Source organism: Pteropus vampyrus, unplaced genomic scaffold, assembly GCF_000151845.1.
Source record: "Pteropus vampyrus isolate Shadow unplaced genomic scaffold, Pvam_2.0 Scaffold381, whole genome shotgun sequence".
Taxonomy (NCBI): Eukaryota; Metazoa; Chordata; class Mammalia; order Chiroptera; family Pteropodidae; genus Pteropus; species Pteropus vampyrus.
Genome location: NW_011889162.1, coordinates 498,997 through 516,752, shown reverse-complemented (window position 1 = coordinate 516,752; position 17,756 = coordinate 498,997). Strand labels below are relative to the sequence as shown.

General features: G+C 50.8%; 1 pseudogene; it reads right to left on the bottom strand.

The window, feature by feature from the left end:
• Positions 1 to 4,081: 4,081 nt before the first annotated feature.
• LOC111731533 lies at positions 4,082 to 4,197 on the bottom strand (annotated as a pseudogene).
• Between the last annotated feature and the right edge of the window lie 13,559 nt (positions 4,198 to 17,756).

Genomic DNA, 17,756 nt, shown 5'->3' with positions numbered 1-17,756 from the left:
GAGTGATGAAAAGAGCCTTTTGAATCCAAACCTGTTAAGGGTTGTTTGGGGAATTATTTTTAAAAGAATCCTTTTTTTTTTTTTCTTTTTAGAAGACCTACTTTGAACATAAACACTGTTTTAATAGGTTTTTTTTTTTCTATCCTGACAACTAAAAGGAGTATAATTTACAAGTTGCCGATTCCCTAAAAGAAGCACATTCATTTGCCTGAAAGAGCGTGAATATGTGTCAGGGAAAGAAAGAAATTAAATTTGATGAGAAAATTATACCTTTTGGAGAAAGTGCAAAAAACAAGAAAGAGGTAGAAGGGAACGTATGGTCATAAAATTATTATGCGTTTCCCTCCCTACAGTTCTCCATAGAAAGTAACTACCCCTAGCTCATAAATAATAATAGCGAAATGATGAAAACGTAACATTAAAAGTGGACCACATTAAAAAAAACCAAAAAAACCCTTGAAGAAGCCAAGCCATTCTGAAGAATAAGCCATGTGGGCTTCATTGTGTTCATCTGAGGCCCCGATGATGATGTACTGTGTTTGTGCTGAGATGGGACAGCCGAAGCGGTTTGAAACCGTTGGGGTCGTGGATCATTAAGACTCTAATAAAAATTATGAACCTGCTTCCTGGAAAAGCACACACAACTTGACAGACCACCCCAAGAAGTTCAGACCCCGCCCAGACCTATATTTGGAGCTGGGGTTAAGAAGCCTTGCGCTAAGCGGAAGCGATGCCTTTACAGCGCCCCCCCCCCCCCCCCCTAATTCCCTCACGACTGACTTCACGGCCTCTTGCACTTAGAACTGGGACAGGCAGCCCAAGGGGCCCTTGGCCTCCTCCGCCCCCCGCCCCCTCCCTGATCAGCGGCCAGCAGTTCGGGTAAGCCACTGCCGGTGTTTCTAGAATCCGGTCGCGAATCCTAGAATGCTGGCCGCAGCGTTACAATGCCAGGTGCCGCCATGCTTCGCCCGCACCTGGGTGAGGGTCTGGGGCAGGGTCGCTCGGCTCCTCGCAGGTAAAGAGAGGAGGCAGCGTGGTGACCTGCTGGGCCACTTCCCACGGGACCCAGGGTGCACCGCTGGGTCGCTCCGGGTCTCTGGGTCGTCATCTGTAAATGGGGACGATGACGGGGACGACCTCAGGGCCTCTCTGATGTTGTGTGTGTGCAAGTGCCCGACATGAAGCAGGCATCCCAGAAAGCCAGCGGCCACCTAGTCCAGCTGCCACGTAGTCCGGGTCCCTTGGTGTCTGCCGTCCGCCGTCGGCGTTACCCCAAGCTTGGGTGGTGAGCGCTTTGGGAAATGCCAGGCGCCTGCCCTGGAAGCTCCTTTCCGGGAAGTCGTTATCCCCTCGCAGTGCCCATGGGACAGGAGATCGAGAGTGATGCTCCCGTCTTACAGGCGAGAAAACTAAGTCTTGGGTTCAGCGGGCTGCTTTTCTTGATTGCCGAGCCTGGAACATTCCTCCAGAAGCCGACCGCCGGGTGGACACCCAGGACTGTAGTTCACCGCGGTCCCTCCTCCAGGCAGAAATACACAGGTCACCCGCGAGCTACCAGCGAAGCCCATGACAGCCTAGAAGGCTGCTCAGTCCTGCCGCCCGGACGCCCCGAGGGCCTGGCCTGGGGTCCCGGAGCTGAGTCTATCTCCTCCCCGCCCCATCCATGCTTCTGGGGATCACCTCCCAAACGACCTCTGGCGTGCATTCCCCGTCTCAGGATTCGCCCTGGAAACCCAGTCTGGGCCAGAGCATAATGAGAACGTTGATTAGCATGGACTCCCAGCTCGTGACTCTCACATGGCAAAGAGGGAAGTGATCATATAAAGCAGTCCCGTCCAGGTGCCAGCCCACGGGCCAGCCCACGTGCTGGCAACGCAAGAGCGAATGGATTCGTGTTCGAAATGACATCGCGATTGGCTTGTGGATGGACCGGCAGGTCCGATATACGGACCCTTGTCACCTGGCCTGTGACCCCCATCACTGGGAGTTGCCTCATCGTGTGATCTGCCTTTGCAGACACCAACTCGCTGGCACAGGTGCAGACGTCTGCTCACCTGGGACGCAATGCCTGGGGCGCTCAGCCTGGAAAGGTGCCCCATGGGGGGACAGCGAGAGAGAAGCCCATCGGTAGACACGTGGGAGGTGATTCTCCATGAGGTCGAGGCAGGTTTGCTTCGAGGTTCCCTTTCCTTTCATAGTCAGGACTGAAGCTCCTTTGCTCCACGGATGGGGACAGGAGTCGTCACAGCCCCTGTCCACTGACGGTATCTGGACATCTGGGCGCAGCTTTGCAGGGTTTAGGGAAAGAGCGGGGGAGGGGAGCAGGAGAGCTCTTGACTTCAAAGAACAGAGACAGTGGCGGTGACGTAAGAAGCCGAGTGTGATGCGTGAGTCCTGACAGGCGACTTCTGAGCTCAGCCCCGGGCAGCAGGTGGCCCTGTCTTTTGGTTACCCCTCCTCATGAGGCGGTGAGGAGGTAACGTACCTATGAGACCTGGAGCGAAGCCGCGTGTGAAAACATGTCACCCCGTTGCAAAGGGGTTAGCGGGTCAAACGTAACCTCAGCTAATTTCCCCGACACTCGGAGCCTTGTGTTTTCTTCAGTGGATCACGTATCCCAGCGTACACTGTATTTTCCCAGTGGGGGTTCCCCACTTGTGAAAAGCAGCGGATCGAGGGGCCCAGGGCGTGAGGTCTGACGTCTGACCAGAGAGAGAAGGTCAGCGGGCGGGCCGGGCGGCTGCCTCTCTTCCTGGCGCTTTTTCTGGAACTCTGGTCCTTGTGAGGTCTCGCTGACCTTGGGCTCCGTCTATGCCCTTGAACCCTCTTAACGAACCCCTCTTTTTGCATAAGTTAGAGTTTTCGTCTTACGGCACGGTTCCGGTGGGAACGTACCCTACAAGGCTTTCTCAAATTCTGTCCCTTGTCATGTGAGGCTCCAGGGCGTGAACGCCTGCGTAAGTACCGCTCACCAGCCACGCGACCTTGGGAAAGTTCTACGACCTTCGTTTTCATAGTTTTACAATAATGGTAATACGGCTTGCCTCGCTGGCATAAGGACTAAATGAGATAAATGTATAAATAGTGCTTATAAACTATAAAATGCCGCATCTAGCCGCTTGGTCTTATTTTGTCCCTAAAACAACCCTGAGTGTTTTGTGAGGAAAATACCGGCCCAGACATCTTCTGGGTGAGGACTCGAGTGACGTGGAGCCGGGAGGCACAGAGACGAGGCCCAGCCCCGAGCCTGGCCCAGCGTGGTGGCAGTAGCCGCACTGACACCCGAGCCACGCCCAGGGCCAGGCCACTTCCCCAGGCCCGCACCGCGGGCTCAGAAGGGCGGCGTAGACAGCGAGGATGGCCGAGGTGACCGCAGGTTTCTTTCCGAAGAAAACGCAAACCTCAGCAGTAGGTCGTGGGCTGGGCGCAGATCTCCCCCCTCCACCCCCCGCCCCCAGACCCAGGCAGAGACCCCCGCCGAGTCCCAGGCCAGGGCATGGAGCCCACTGGCATCTAGGGTGCTTTCCGATACGTCGATATGGGCGGTTTGCGTCTGCCGTTCATTCTTTGTTTTCTATTTTCTCTGCTTCGCTCTGTTCTGCTTTCCTCTCTTCTTGGCGAGGTCCAAAGGCCAAGGGCAGAACAGGCTCCAGCACGGAGGTGCCACAGGAAGGGGGCCCGTCCAGGGGAGGGAGGACCTGGAGGGCGGAGGCACCCTCAGGTTCTCAGGACTCAAAGGAGAGCACAGACACCAACCATTTTGCCCGTGACCGCTCCCGCGCAGTTTTCTTTGATAAAGAGGTATTTTTCGCCTTAGTTGAAAGCATAGTTTCAGTTTTAGGCAGCCACTCCGATTGTGGCTGTCGGTTCTATTTTCCAGTTGCGTGGGAAAATGTTATTTTGGCAAATGCTTTGAATACATTTCATCAAACTAAATACTCACAAAAATTCAGACAAATGAGTCATTTCCTCCTTGTAAACTGAAAGGGGACAGGTAACCATCACCACGGATCAGGTGCTATAATGCAGATATCATGAAAATATCACACTTTTAGGTTTTTTGTTGTTGTTGTTGTTTTTATGCCTACAGCACCTGGTCTTCCTAGGTGGTCTCCCTTCCGAGTACTGACCAGGCCCGACCCTGCTTAGCTTCTGAGATCAGACATCGGGCTTGTTCAGGGTGGCGTGGCCGTAGACCATGGACCGTGGCTCCACTGGGGCGTGAACCCAGGACCTTCTGCGTGTAAAGCAGACGTGCTCACCCCTCCACTATGGAGCCACATCCACGCTTTTAGGTTTTGAACGAACCCGACACCAAAGGTCTTAAAACTCAAGCACAGGTTTTGTTTGTCTAAGTCGCTGGTGTTTTTTGCCTCATTCCTTGCCGGGCAGTTGTCACATTAACATTTGTAAGGACACTGCATTGTGATGAAGTGATGTAGGACGAGTCAGAGATGACAAACATAAAACGCATTCGCCTTCCGCTAAGTCGGTTCAGTAAGAGATTAGACTCATCTCAAAAGCATGCAATGGTAACTTCGAAGGAACACAGTTTCATTCGCTACAAGTAGTGAAAGAAAAAAGTACTAGTTACCCATCAATTAATATGACTCTCAGTCATTAATAACATACATCATGGTGTGCACTTCCCAGGGCCCCGAAAAACAGAAAAGATGCTCGAGTAGTCAGACGTTCTAATCACACGTGGGGCGAGAGGTTCATGAACACGCAGACTACATAAACAGATAAACACGGCGAGCCAGAGGAAAGTCCTGTAGGCCCTATAACTCTTTAAATGATTTGATGTTTGCCAAAACATGGCCCGCTTGACATACACTAGAGAAGTGTGCTACCCTATGCCACCAGGCGGGATGGAGACGTCAGTCACAGAGAATGAGACACTAGAGAGAGAACGAAGCCTCGCTTAGCATTAACGCATAGACTTTCCAGATTTGGGAGCCAATAAACATCCCTTTTCACCAAGCCGATTTGAGTTGGTTTCTCTGCTATTTACAACCTGCAAAAAATAAACAACAGCCCTGGAGAAGTTTAGCTGAGGGGGAGATTGTCCTGACGGGGCTGGTAGGGGAGATGTGGGGGCAACGTGGGACTGTCCCATGGGGGCAGGTTACATGAGGACGAGGTAAAGACGGAGGGGAGCAGGAGAGGGGGCGGTTCTCCGCTGAAAAATGAGGTCAGATTACGCGGGACTTTTGTCAGTGATGTGTCGTTTAGTGAAAGGTCTGGACTTGGTGAAGAAGAAATGGAATTAAGATTGTGTCCTCTCGGAAGAAGGCTTCAAAACTGAGAAGGAAAACGGGCTCGTCCTGGTCACGTCTCGCCTAACTCTTCTCCGGGAGATAAGGGACAGCCCTGGTCTGATAAACAGCCTGCGATTCCCAGCAGTCAGCATTCTAGGAATTCCCGGTGTACGTCTATTCTCTAACGCAGCATCGGGAAACCTAGCCAAGCGGGGTATTAGTCTAAGCCGAGACATGGTCAATGACTGTCATTAAAAGCATCCCTGGTGTGTTTACGTTTAAGTGAAAGGTCTGCCCCCTGAGCCTGGGGAAGCAGAACGCTATCAATAATGCCTCTTAAGTCATTAAGGTTCGGACCAGGTCAAAGTGCCGCCAATAATTCCTTCTTCCCCACGATTTATGTCGCTCCATGAGCAGTGAGCCTTTCTGCCGTCTCTGAGTGTGCCGATTTAACAGCCTTTGCTATGCTGATGGCATCTTCATCCCCACGCACCTGGATTCTGCCAGACTTACCTGCAAACTAGATTTACCTCCACCTGTGAAGTTGTCAGCTGCAGGCTAGTGCAGGTCGCCCTACAGGCCGCTGGATACTACCGTGGACTTTTAAAATGTGTCTATGTGCAAAAGTAGTTCAAAATGCTATTTTGTGCCATTATGAAAGCCTCGCACACTGCTACCTGGAACATATTGTTTTGTTTTAACTCAGAAGCATCGGTAAGAAGGCAGAGACCTGGGAGAACAGCTCTGAAGACCTTGTCCCTGGTCAACGGCGGGCTGCACAAACGCTTCATAGAGGAGTCGGGCGAAGCCCCCGCGGGCTCCTCACACTGCCCGTCACCAGTCGGCCTCGCGGCGTGCCGCACTCACAGAGGAATTGTTTCTACTTTATTTTTCGATGACACCGAAGTAGATGCAAAAACGATTAAGGTGCAAACTGAACGGTCGGAAAGGCTCTAAACGGGTGGGGCCTGGAGGGGACATCGGAGAGTGGGTGCAGAACCTGCAGAGGGCGAATGTGTTCAGTTCCCAAAAGAAGCAAAGCGGCGCTGGCCATTGAAAGGGTGACGCGCTCGCTCGCCGATGGGGAGGAGGGAGGCGTGTGATGCCGAATGTTTCACTGCATGTGTGTGTGAGCACACACACACACGCACACACGTGTGGACACGCGCACACACAGACACACATGCACACAAGCACATGCACACATGTACATGCACGCACGCACACACACACGCGCGCACACAGGCATGCACGCACACACCGACGCACACACGCACACTCACATGTACACAGACACACACATGCACACTCACACATTACACACATGTGCACGCACGCACATGTGTGCGCATATGCACACACGCGTACGCACACGTGTGTGCATGCTTACACACAGACATGCATGCACAGACACACTTGCACACACGTGCACACACACATGCATGTACACGCACACAGGCACACACATGCACACAAGTACACGCATACGCACTCAATGCACACACAGGTGCATGCATGCACACATGCACACACACGCATACACGCATACACAGAGGCATGCACGCGCACACACACATGCACATGCACACATAAACACACATGCACTCATGCATATGCACACATGCACACACAGACATACATGCACATGCACACACACATGCACACACGTGCCTACATACGCACGCATACATAAGCATGTACGCACACACAGACACACACGCACACACATGCACATATGCACACACGCACACCTGCACATGCACACATGTGTGCACGCTTACATGCACCCACACACACCTGCACACGTGCGCACACAGACACACATGCACACGCACAGACACGCACACATGCACTTATGTGCGTATACGTGCACACATGCAAACTTGCATGTACACATGCATACGCACATGTGCATGTGCACACATGGTACACACACGCACGCACATACACGCACTCGTTTATATCACAGAGCGGTATCCGTTTTGCAGAGGCTTTGCACGTGCATGGCTCCAGCCGGTCTCGCGACACCCCACGTGGACGGTGGTTTGGGATAGTAACTGATAGAGGCCGGACAGTAAGAGACCGATCCCCCAAATCATGTCTACTAACTATTTTCTTTTTTGCCAAAGTGGTTTTCCTTTAACCACCCGACTCCCCAGCCTATTGCGGCAGGAGGAATCCTAAGAAGCCCCCACCCCTTGGCTAGTCCGCCTAGTAAAGCCCTCTTCCTGAGTGTGGGCGGCACAGTGCCTGGGAAGGGTCAGTCGCCCGGGCATCGATCAGGTTACGATCTGTGAGACTTCGCTGTGCCCACTAGAGAGAGGCTCTCCGGCAGCCTGTGGAGAAGTGAGCTGCGTGCTGTCACAGGCCAGCGGCGGTGACCTCAGGCAGCCCCGGGGGTGGGGTCCTGGGGGCACAGGCCCACCGCAGGGCGTCGAATTCCGTCAACAACCCGAAGGAGCTTGCAGAAGGACCCAGAGCTCCAGCAAGGAACGCAGCCCAGTGACGGGCAGTTTCGGCCTTGCCGGCCTGAGCAGAGCCCAGTGACACGCGTGCTTCTCACCTACGGAAACTGTGAGGTGCCCGACGGGGCCGTCTGGAGCCTCCGAGTTTGTGAAAATCAGTCAGTTACATGAGAATAGAAAATGAATACGAACCCATCTTCTTCGTTGTGATCCATTTCTCCCGTTTTTCTTCATATCTGATCGTTTATTTTTTCCATTTGCCTCTGCCTGAATTCTATACCCATCATATTGCTTAATAGTAATAATACAGCCTTCAAGGAAAGAAAGAAAACAGAGAGAAATAAAGGAAGGAAGGGAGGGAGGGAAGGAGGGAGGAAGAGAAAGAGAGAGAGAAAGAGAGAGAGAGAGAGAGAGAGAAGGTGACCCCCAGCCCAGCCCCCTCGCTAATTCCTTCAGGCCTTGAAACAAACAAACGTAAAAGCACCCCACGCTGACTTCCGGTTCCGTGGCAAACGGAATTGTATCCTCGGCAGAGACCCCCGCATTTTTCATAGATGAAGTTAAAGGATTTGATTTGGCCGGCGCGTGTCCTGGCCTGGCACAGGGCCAGCGCTTGAGGTCACGGTCAAGACCTATGTGCCAGGCCCTGACTGTGAAGGAACCAGAACTGCTGTCGGCGCCTGAAGATGTGTGACATCCGGCCAGCAGCCGGGGACGCGCGGGTCTCCCGATCCGTATCGGCAGCACAGAGATAATGCCAAGCGCGTCGGCAGACGCGGCCTGGCCCGGCCGGGTCCCTCAGCCTCCTGTCCTCCAAGACCTGTCTGTCTTCAGGCCCCGTGACACTTCCATTCTCTCTAGTTCATCTCGACACCCTTTTAGAGGAACATGGACGAGGGCTTCGACCCCCAAGAGTCTCAGGAAGGGCGGCCTGCCTGTGGTGAGCCAGACGTTAAAAGTGTAGACTTTCTAACGCCAAAATTTGGGGTGCAAAGAGACTAGAGATGGACGCGTTTCAAGTAACGTCTAGACTTGAAATGGGGGATTGTCAGGCGTGGTCGTGAACAGGAACAGCAATAAACACATGAAACATAAAACAGTTAGGTGAAATAACTGAAAATAATTTTGACTCCGTATCATTTATTTGAATTCTGGATTATTATAATGATTTCACAGCGTTACGTCTCAGGATTCACTGCCTTTCTGAAGTGATTTGGAAATTCAATCGGTTACAGTCACAGGAAGGTTGCCAGTGCTACGAATGGAGGTGCCGCAGTTTCTTATTAATTTTATGTTACAGTTATTGCTTGTGTCATTAAATCTAGACGTCGCTAAGGCATGAAAAGAACAGATGTTAAGAAAATAGCTCTGAAGCAGAAAGTGTAAAGAAAGAATATTTGGCAAAGAAACGATCTATCAGTCCTGCGGAAGGGGGCCCCACGAGCTGAAGGCCATTACATGAAAATGAAAAATAACAACTCTATAAAACCCTCATGAATCGACTGTACTGGACCAGCCCTCCTGCCAGAAACGACTACACGACTGGATGAAATCTGTGAATCGCCATTCCGCAGGCATTTGCAGACATTAGGCAGCGCAGACTCCGAGAGACGAGGAAGCAAGGGCACCACTTCCAAGAGTCGGTGAAAGACAGACTCCGGCTCCCGTCTTGCTCACGTGCTCTTGCTGACCCTGGCAGAGTCCAGCTACCATTTCGTGAGCCGCCCGGTGGGTAGGCCGCATGGAAAACAAGTCGGGGAGGCCTCTGGCCATCGGGGACATTGCTACAAGAAAAACCATAGAGCGGGAGAAGATATTTTCAATAAATAGATTCAACATAGACTTGTGTGAAAATACCTAAATATCTTCTATGAATTAATAAGAAAAAAACAGAAAATTTGATAAAAGTTAGTCAAAGATTTCTATAGTTGCTCCATTAAAAAAAAAAAAAAAAAAAAGGCTCCTCAAATGGCCAAAGAGGCACATGAAAAGGTACTATTACTTCTCAGGGACATGCAAATTCAAACCACAATAAAATGATCATACCACAATTCCAAAAAAAAAAAAAGGAAAAAGACAGAAACATCAAGCATGTGGATCAAGCAGAACTCTTATTGTTGAAACAGAAGAAAAATTATTGGTGTAATTGCTTTGGAAAACGGACGGCGTCTCCATGCAGCTTCTGCGGAAATCGAACACATACATATCCTCTGCTCCAGCGAGGAAGATGCCAGCATGTCCAAACGCATGCATGAGACCGATCACAGCAGCATTATTCACAATAACCCCAGCCTAGGAGCAAGCCGACCACCCGTCAACAGCACAAAGGATGAATAAACTGCAGTCTGCTCACACAGTGGACTCCTACACGGCAAGGAAAACGGACGGCGTCTCCATGCAATGACGTGAATGAGTCTCACACCCACAGATGGTCAAAGCTGGACCCAGAAGAATGCGCGCCGAATAATTCCGTTCGCATCGAGTTTACGTATGAGGTCTTCCTTTATCAGGGAAAAGTTAATCTTCGGCGTCAGCCAGGCACGTTTGCCTTTGGGAAGGAGACACAGGATGAGAACTGGAAGGCACAGGTGAGCTACTGGGACTCTGCTGTTCTTCTGCATCTGATCTATGTATTCATTACACGGACATTGGCAAACTGAGGAAAAGTCTTTTGAAAGGTGTCGCTAGTATCGTTTTTATGTGCATTTCATGTATTAGAACAACGAAAAAGCCCGAAATAATCTTCTTAGCGTAAAAAGCACAAATAAGCAACTCCGTGGAAATGCGTCAGGCAGGCAAGCGCCCACCACGACGTTCACGTTTAAGCTCTGTGGCATCGGCAGGCTGCACTGGTTATAGGAAGTGGTCTGATCCTTGGGGAAGTCGGCCAGGTGACACCATCGTGCCATCTGCTGGGAGGGCCTCTGGTCCCTTAGCCCTGGTACAGGGCCGTACCATGTCTCAGAAATGCTACACTTGTAGGGAGAAAGAATCACCAGCGACGGATAAGCAGAGAGACAGCTGGAAGACAGACGGAGGAAGAAATGTGTGTGTGAAAGTTCTTACTAGCCTTCTTTCTGCCTGGCTTCTGCCAAGGTTATGTTTTTATTGCATCTGGCAGTGAACGAGGGTAAATGAATAGGTTAAGTAGACATTTTCTCTGCTGTTAAACTGCATTTTACTGACATAATCGGGGCCATTGGCAATTCGAACCTCTTAAATAAGTCTCATTATTGTATCACTTTTGTCTTATGAACAATGCAGCTGTTATTAGCATTCTACCCTGTGTGCCAGGAACTATTTATTGTCTTATGATAAGTACTGTGAAAACAGCAAAAGAGGCGGGAAGTGGTACAGGAGTCAAACGGACAAAACAAAACAAAACAGAAACTGAACAGAAACGTTAGTCATTCCAAAGAAAGGAGAGTCATTTTCGAGGTAGGTTTCAGACTGAGTTTATCAATGGCTCCTGGAAACCGTGTTCATTTTGAAAGACAGCAGGTGTTAAAACAATGAGAAGTGACCTCCTTTGCACCTGGGTTACAAAAGCTGCCTCCTCGTTTGTGAAAAAAATAAGAATAAAAAACAGGATAATAATAATAACAAAAAACATCCTGCCTCTAGCTAGTTCCTTTTTATTTTTTCTCACACTGGGAGGTTTTATTTATAGATAATAAGGTAGCTTATAAGAAATACACCCCCACACACACAGCCCCCCCCACACACACACTCATTTCCTAGTGGAAATGATGCTTATTCGACATGAAATAGCTTTGGCGTTTGTATCATCTGTTGTCTTTGGAATTCCGTCCAGAATGCGATGCGCAAATTGCTCATATCCCTTTGAAATCAGTTTACCAGCAGAATCTCAACAAAACCTATCGAACGAGACTCATTTCCAGTCCACAATAGCTTCGATATGTTACTGCAACAGGCTGGAGGGAAGCCAAGGTACACGGCCCCGGTCCTCGTCACGAGGCTGTCAGCTGTGCCGTTTACAGCTGTCGCTGCTCTGAATCCAGCCCCTGCGTGGCCAGCGCTCAGCCCCGCACCCTCGTGCAGCAGCCATCCACATCCGAACCCCGAACCGCGAACCCTGCTCATCGGGAGGCGGATCTCGAGCAGACCCCTCGGCGACCCCAGTAGCTGAGAGGACTAGCTGTCACACTAGATAGCATGCGGGCCCTGCTTTGTGCCAAGAGCTTTGCGTACGTTCTTCATCCCGTCCTTACGATGACCCTTTGGGGTGAGTGGCACTGGCCCTGTTATAGATTATATCGTGTCCTGGACATCGCGGGGGGTGGTTGGTCAGGAAGAGTCGAGACTGGATGTTGGGTCTTGGGTCCCGAAAAGCGTTTCCTTCAATAATTACGAACGAACGGGATGCACGCTTTATCCGTTCCCAGTTGTGCGTGACGAGGTGGCAAGCCTAGCGTTTCATCGGTCCCCTTTTGTACAGACCTCACGTCGGACATGAGAGGGGGCACGTTACAGCAGAGAGTTCAATGTGTGACATTTTAAAATACACCTCTTATGTCGAATGACACTTCCTACTCGGAAGCACAGAAAACGTTTCTCACATCCAGGCTTAGAGGAGAAGGCCTTCGGATTCCATTTGAACTTCACGCCTCTTCGCTTTGATCTGTCCTGCCTTCGCTATCCGCAGTGCCGAGGGCCTACCTGGGGACACAGTGGAACTGGATCAAAGTCCATTCCAGGTCCTTTTCAGCGTGCCTGGAAGTCCCACGAAACCACGGTGGGATCACAGCAGTCACTTCTCAGAGTCCAGTATTCACACTCACGGGCGATCTACGCCACAGCCTCGTTAGAGGCTAAGCAGAGTCATCTCCGGGGGACCCCACTCCTCGGAGTGGGAATGAGGGAAGCTGCCACCCGGGGCTCAAGCACCGAGTTTTCAGAAAGACATTTCAGGGACTAAGTCTCCCGAATACTAGATATACAGGGTCACCCCAGCTGGTGTTCTGGCACACGGCAATTTATAAACCATCCAGGGGGCCACGCCACACTTGGAGTGACACGGGGGTGTAAAGGTAGAAATAGGTGCAGAAATGTCACCGGTTGCTTCGAGTCACTCTGCCAGGAGATGGGAGAGCGGGCACTGGCTGCCTGACGGTTCCACCTGTCCACGGGCCCTCCACACTCGTAAAGCCCCCGTTTTTGTCGCATGGGCGCTGGGCTTATAATTTGCCTGGTTACGCTGTAACATATTTCCAGTGTCAGTGGTGCCATTACAGTACTCGAGGAGAATGAGCGACATTCTATGCTGTACAGACATAAACTGGATCCTCATGCTTGGGGAGGGGGTGTCAGGGAATCTGTAATTGGGCCAAGGACAGAAGAGATGCCACGTGACACTGGGTAGCTCCCTGCTGAGAGGAAGCAGCGCCATCCAGGCCTGTTTGTGGAGTGGCACAGGAAACTCGCTAAGACTCGCCTGATCCGTTAAAGGGCACGTGCCATCATACATATGTGTGACATAAAATCTGCCACCTTAACCATCTCAGGTGCACGATTTTGTGGCATCGACCGTGTTCGCAATGCTGTGCAATCGTCGAGACCAGGGCCAACGTTTTTTGTCACCCCCCCCCAGAAATGTGTGCCCATGAAGCAACACCACTCCAGCCCCTCCCCCTCCCCCGGGCCCTGGTCACCTCTAATCTACTTTCTGTCTCTGTGAATTTGCCGATCCTAAAGATTTCCTGTTACGTGAAATCACACAGCATCTGTCCTTTCGTGTCCGGCTTGTTTATTAGCTTAACTTTTTCAAGGTTCGTCTGAGTTGTGGCATGCGTCAGAACACCATTTTTTTTTAATGGCTGAATGTCATTCGGTGGCATTTCTAAAGTGCATGGCGTTTATCCAGTCATCTGTACCTCTTGTCCTTAATAATGTCCCTGCCTCACGGTCGGATCAACTGTCCTGCTCACACAGACCTCGGCCGCCCTGGGGCAGCCACGTGGCTCAGTACGAGCTTCTCTGCGTCTGCTGAGCACACACTCCATCAGACGTCAGCCTGGGAGGCACACCTAGTCCCGGTCAAATAGCAATAGTGACTATCAAAGGTGGCTTTGCCCTCGCTCACTTCTGCGAAAGGGCCCTGGTTGCGGTGGCAGCTCGAGTTGTCTCAGGCCAGGGCTGGACACGTGAGCTGTTTTGACTCTGGCATGGCCTCCAAGGAGACTCAGGAGTGAGTGAGGGACCGAGTGCCCGGGTCTGGTTGAGTCACCTTGGTACCCTGGAAAACATGATAGCAGAGTCTGGTGGCTCATCGAAGAAGAGAAGGCCAGGTTCCGCTCTAGTGAACTGCCCGTGGAGCCAGACAGGTCATCGTGATGACTTGTGAGTTCTTAGAAGAGGGAGCCGAGACACCGAGTGGTCAAAGCAAGACGCAGCCGACCGGCCCAACTTCACAGTCCACAGCCACGAGCCTCGTAGATAAGGACAGTGTCGCGGCTGTGGGAGAGCTGTGCATCGGCGATGCGCCTGACAGCACCCTCACGGGGTGGAGGAGGGCCAGGAGAAGGGTGAGTCGGACGATACGGCGTCCGGCAGGGTTGTAACTTGTCGACTGATGCGAACTTGGACCCGTTGCTAAGGCTGTGTTGTCGAGCGCCCTGGCTTTCCCAGAGAGAACGCTTCGCAGATGACGTGGATCAGAGCGGAGGGACGACGTGGAACGAGGTGGGACCGTGGACACACTGGATAGTGGAGGTGGCTCTGCAGGACAGACTGTAGGAAGACTTGGAGGTTTGTCTGACTCTGTCACCACGTGGATCGACAGTGTGACGTGGCCACCCAGCAGGGCTCCCGTCGGGACTTAGCGTGCAGACCAGGCCCCCGAGAAGGCTTCGTGTCACTGATCTATGTCTGAGGGACATGCCCGAGAACAGTGCTTCAGAGAGAGCGGCTGCAAGGCAACCGAAAACCTCGCGCGGAAGAACTCGAGGGGGCTCGCCCTGCAATCGAGACAACGGCGGGGGGCATGGGCTTCAACCCTCGAAGGACTGCTCCTCGAGAAAGGGCTGTTCCATTTCATCCTGGAGCTGGCGCGTGAAAGCCAAGGATGACGGAGTTGTCCGAAAGGAGACGGACTTTCTAGAGGGGCCAGGTGGTCCCTCTCACTGCCGTGTGTCGGCAGAGGAGGGACTCTCAAGAGATGGGCATGTTCTAGGGGCTGGAAGCGGATGCGACGACTTCTGGGGCTCGCCTAGGTGCGTCGTTCCTGTGACAATGAAGGCTGGGTTCTCCCGGGGAATCGCCTCCTGTTCCCCTCGAGGGCAGGATCCATCAGAGCAGAGTCACCTTTTCCTGTCGCACGGCGGTGACTGCCGTGCTTTGCATAGAACGGGCATCAATAACTGTTTGCCCAAATGACTTCGTATGTATCAGGAGGACCGAGAAGATGGATTTTCCCAGGGACCTTCTAATCGGATTATGAAGCTTCATAAATTATTAAATATCAAGGACAAAGTAACCTTCCCTACTGTATCTACCTAATTAGGTAGCCGTGACTTTTTTCCTTAAAAAATAAGTGATTTGATATAGTTTTCAGTAATATTCGTCTAACGACAACAACAACAAAAAGTTTTTTAACAAATATTAATTAAGGTAGGTGTTACTACCAACGAGAAAGATGATGTTTAGGGGTGTAGTCTTTGTGTAACATTAGGGGGTTTGAACACCGACTCCGCCACCAGCTGGAGTTCAGCCTGGGGTGTACAGGTGCTTGAGCTCTGGGTTGCCGTGTCTGCATGAGTATGATGAGACGGAAATGCTATCCACTTTGTAATAACGAGAGGATTCAGTGACCGTATGCACATCAGGTCCTGCACTGTCCCTGGCATAGAATAAGCGGTCAATAGGTGTCGCGACTGGCGAAGCTCACGGGGCTTCCTCGGAGAACACTGTCCTTGGTCTCAGCTGGGAGACCGTGTTTCACGTCTCCTCAGAGTGAGAACTTGCTCATCTTTGTGACATGACTTGTGTCTTTTGATGGCTGCATTTCACCACCAAGTAACTTACTTTCCGGAAGAGCCTTTGGGCTGTGGCCCATACTGAATGTCGCCTGTGTAACAGCCCACACTGCCTTCTTCCGTGCTGGCAGAGTACCTGATTGGGTTCTCTTACCTGCCTCTCTCTCTCAGTGCGGGTAAGTCCGGACTGCTCAAACACAACGAGGGTGGTCCGCGATGTTACACGGTGAGGCGGTCACGTCCAGAGCCACTGCAGACATTTCATCACCCCGAGGGAAGTCACCCAGCATCCTAGGATGACGGCTGCAAAAGATGGAGAGCCCGTCAGAGACCGATGATGTCACCGAGTGGCTGAAATAATCAGCTCTGAAACTGCCTCACCGCTATTCCTGTTAGGGAGATTATAAACCCTCCCATCGACTGAGCGACTGGATGTTGGGTTTTCTATTATTTGCGTTTGAAGACATGCCGATTTATACATGAGTAGTATACTTCCCGAGGGCTTTCACATTTGGGAAAATTAACTTCAGAGAGTAGAACTACCTTGGGTCACATTTTTCCCCAAGAACTTTGTAAATATGTTACCTTTTCATCTGACATTGAAAGCCTCTCTGGAGCAGTCTGAGGCCAGCCAGACTCCCCTACCATCTCTCCCTGAAGTTCAATAATACATCTCGAACATCTTTAGTGTCGGTTGCTCAATATCAGTTTTTCCTGGAACAGAGTGAGAACTTCGGATCTGCAAATGTAGTTTTTCTGTTTCAGAAATCTTTCCTTATATCTTTGAAAAAAGTTAATATCGGAGATCTCTTTTTCAGGAATGTCAGCTAACCTCTTCTAAAGGCTTACATGCCTGTCTTCCTCCTCTACGTTCACTGGGATTGATGAAAGCTTTTCCTCTAAGTCAGTAATTCAGACGAATCATGCCCAGTCTATTGCTTGGTTAGTTCCTATCTTGGACTATCTCTGATTTTCATTTGGTTTCTTTAGTTATAGAATCTTCTTTTCCTTCTCATTATGTTATTCTATCATCTCTCCCAGATCTTGTTCTATTAAAAATAATGTTCTGTAAAGTACCAGGTGCCTCGTTACGTGGAACACAAATAAAACATTTTCTTCTATCTGGTTCCATTTTCTTCCAGACTAGGTTCTTCATCTGTCTCTCCCACGCCATGACCCTGTTTTATCTTCCCCTTTTATTGAAGTCTGGGATTTGGGTAGTAGATATACTGCTTCTCTCGTATCAATATTTAACATGGGTTGCTCTTTGCAAATTTTCTATTTCTTCAAAGTCAATGCGAATGAATTCTCCTCGACTTCCTTCTGTCTCTGAGTGAGGCTGAGAGCCAGGACAGTGCCCTGGCACCTACTGTCTGTAGCTGGTCTACACCATGAAGGTAAGAACTGACCCACTGGACCTAGGCCAGGCCCGAGCTCCGACTTCTCTTCCGAGAATTTGGTAAACGCTCTTACCGCTGTCCCCTCGCCTTTAGGAGTGTGTCCTCTTCTGGTGACAAAACATCCTTCAATGTGACTCTTTGCCTGCGGTCAGTGCAAGGCCCTGAAAAATGGCAAGCCCTGGCGATCTTCACTAGCTCTGGTCAGGTCCTGCGGGTGGCAGAGATGGGTCCCCACCCACCACAGTTTTCTCTCCCGTTTCGCCGGGTGCCTTGTTTTTTCTACTCTACGCTGAACTTCCTTACTCTACCCTTTCATGTCACTGGGCAGATTGGAGTCTTCTTTGTATCGAATGTGTGAGAATCCTCGGTATTTTGTCTACTTGGCTTCTTCCCGCGCAGGTCTATACTGGAAAGTGGGGATGAGATACATGCCGTTCTCTACTGCAGGCTTCGATTTCATTGAGAACAGTTACGTAAGTTTATGGCATGACGTACTCCGTTTTTGGTTAGGTTGCTTTTTATTTTTGTTTTGGGGTTTTTGTTTTTTTTTTGCTGGTTTTTACTATTCTGTTCATTTCATTACTAATTGTGAGAGAGAGGCTCTGTGGTCGAGTCATTCTGTCATTTTTATGTGGA